Raw genomic sequence first — 3336 nt, 5'->3', positions numbered from 1 at the left:
ACTTTCCAATACATAGCTAGTTAGAAAACAAGAAATGGAAATGGCTTTATTGAGACTTACTTGGGACAAAGACAGACACCTTTTAAGAGTAGAACCACCAACTTTCAAATACATAGCTAGTTAGAAAACTAGAAATGAAAATGCCTTTATTGAGACTTACTTGTGACTTCAAAAGCAAATTTTACCTGACCATACAAAGTGTTCATCTCTCTCCACACTGAAACAACTTCCAATCTTACAAATCTGCCAGCCCAGAGGTGTAGAAAGCTATTCCATACCATAGCCTTCTTGCAAGTATAAAGTCGCTGGACCTCTCGAAGAATTGATAGACTCGATCAACTTCCACCATGCATGTCAAGTACATTTGTACTTCATTACTCTGTCACAGGTGTGCTTTTACCATCCATTTCCTGACATCTGTCCATCATCACATTTAATACCACTTAAGCCATTCAGACTCCATGGTCTATAGGTTTACTGAAAAGTCACTGGGTTAACAAAACAACATTCCAATCTCAAAATGTTAGCATTGACCATATCTGACCATATCTTAAACAAACCCTTAGCTAAACTAGAAACAATTGTTTAGTTGGTTGTCAAGTCATATGGCGACTGGCCTGCCTCCTTTATTGTTAGGAAAAATGCCCCAAATGTTCGTTGTTTTAGGCAAGGGCTGGTACCAAACAGATTATAGCAACCAATATTCCAGTCTTCCTAGTTATAGACTTAAATCCTACAAAAAGACAATTCCAATCTACTGAATATGTAACTGATTTATTTACGTAGCTATTGAAAAATTGAGCCTCCATAAATGTTGCACTTCAGCTGTCCTGTGACTTACACAAATTCAAAATAGATAATTTACCAATGCTCCATCATGTCACTTTCCAGCACAATCACACTACACCAATGTCATAAAAATCACTTCACCAATGTCACACAACCACACACATTCCGACATAAATCCAGCCAACATGTTGCAAGGGTTCACTGAAATGTCACTGGGGTTAATAGAACAACATTGCAATCTTAAAAAGTAACAATGTAACCTAAGCAATTTTTCTATTAAACAGATACAATTCTACGTTCTATTTTGGTGACTGTCAAGCTTTAAAGGTAGAGGAAAATGTGCCTTAATGACATTGTTTCGGACAAAGACAGACACCTTTTAAGAGTAGAACCACCAACTTTCCAATACATAGCTAGTTAGAAATCAAGAAATGGAAATGGCTTTATTGAGACTTACTTGGGACAAAGACAGACACCTTTTAAGAGTAGAACCACCAACTTTCCAATACATAGCTAGTTAGAAAACAAGAAATGGAAATGGCTTTATTGAGACTTACTTGGGACAAAGTCAGACACCTTTTAAGAGTAGAACCACTAACTTTCCAACACATAGCTAGTTAGATAACAAGAAATAGAAATGGCTTTATTGAGACTTACTTGGGACAAAGACAGACACATTTTAAGAGTAGAACCACCAACTTTCCAATACATAGCTAGTTAGAAAACTAGAAATGGAAATGCCTTTATTGAGACTTACTTGTGACTCCAAAAGCAAATTTTACCTGATCATACAAAGTGTTCATCCCTCTCCACACTGAATAAACTTCCAATCTTACAAATCTGCCAGCCCAGAGGTGTAGAAAGCTATTCCATACCATATCCTTCTTGCGAGTATAAAGTCGCTGGACCTCTCGAAGAATTGATAGTCTCGATCAACTTCCACCATGCATGTCAAGTACTTCATAACTCTGCCACAGTCCACTTTCTGACATCTATCCATCATCACATTTGATGCAACTCCATGGTCTGAAAGATCATATCCATCATCATATTTAGTGCAACTCCTCGGTCTGAAAGATCACATCTATCTTCGAATTTGATGCAACTCCATGGTCTGAAAGATCATATTATTATTCATCATCACATTTGGTGCAAATCCATGGTCTGACAGATAACATCCATCATCATATTTGATGCAACTCGATGGTCTGAAAGATCACAAACACAACATTCTAATCTCATAATTTTAACATCTACAATATTTTTACAAATAACTATCCAACTAAACAGACAACTACTTGCTATTTAATGGTTTAAAGTTATGTGCCAGATGAAAATATACCATTAAAGTGCAAGGAGTAGCAAACTGGCATTATGAATAGAACCACTGACCTTCCAGTCTAGCTAGCTAAAGACAATCAACTATTATTCTCAACTGAATAAAATAATCTTTTTAAACTCAGTTCTTTTTTTGAAAACCCCATTTAAATCAAGTAAAATATAGTAAAATACTCAATAATACCTGAAAATGTTCACCAATTTACACAACACAAATTACCAAATTGTGTACAAAAAATAGTTACTATAATAAAATCCTTAAAATAAAGTAATGTTTAGTAAAATACCTAATTGCTCCATCATGCCTCATTCCAAACACATACACAGTCATCATCATATTTGGTGCAACTCCATGATCTGCAAGAGCACATTCATCATCACATTTGATGCAACTCCATGGTCTGAAAGATCACATCCATCATCACACATTTGATGCAACTCCATGGTCTGCAAGAGCACATTCATCATCACATTTGGTGCAACTCCATGGTCTGAAAGATCACATCAAACATCATATTTGGTGCAACTCCATGGTCTGAAAGATCACATCCATCATCACATTTGATGCAACTCCATGGTCTGAACGATCACATCCATCATCACATTTGGTGCAACTCCATGGTCTGAAAGATCACAGGGGTAACAAAACAACATTCTAATCTCATCTTCAATATTTTTACAAATTACTTTCCAACTAAACAGACAACTTCTTGTTATTTAATGGTTTAAAGTTATGTGCCAGATGAAAATACATGTTTACCATTCAAGTGCAAGGAGTAGCAAACTGACATTATGAATAGAACCACTGACCTTCCAGTCTAACTAGCTTAAAGACAACCAACTGTAATTCTCAACTGAATAAAATAATCTTTTAAAACTCAGTTCTTTTCTTAATGAAAAATCCATTTAAATCAAGTAAAATATAGTAAAATACTCATTTTTACCTGAAATTGTTCACCAATTTAGACAACACAAATTACAAAATTGTGTACAAAAAATGTTACTATTATAAAATCCTTAAACTGAAGTAATGTTTAGTAAAATACCCAATTTCTCCACCATGCCTCATACCAACACATACACAGCCATCATCATATTTGATGCAACTCCTCGGTCTGAAAGATCACAGGGGTAACAAAACAACATTCTAATCTCATGATTTTAACATCTACAATATTTTTACAAATTACTTTCCAACTAAACAGACAA

The sequence above is a fragment of the Ruditapes philippinarum genome, unplaced genomic scaffold, assembly GCF_026571515.1.
Source record: "Ruditapes philippinarum isolate M1 unplaced genomic scaffold, ASM2657151v2 ctg3214_1_1_1_1, whole genome shotgun sequence".
Taxonomy (NCBI): Eukaryota; Metazoa; Mollusca; class Bivalvia; order Venerida; family Veneridae; genus Ruditapes; species Ruditapes philippinarum.
Note: the sequence above shows the minus strand (reverse complement) of the source record.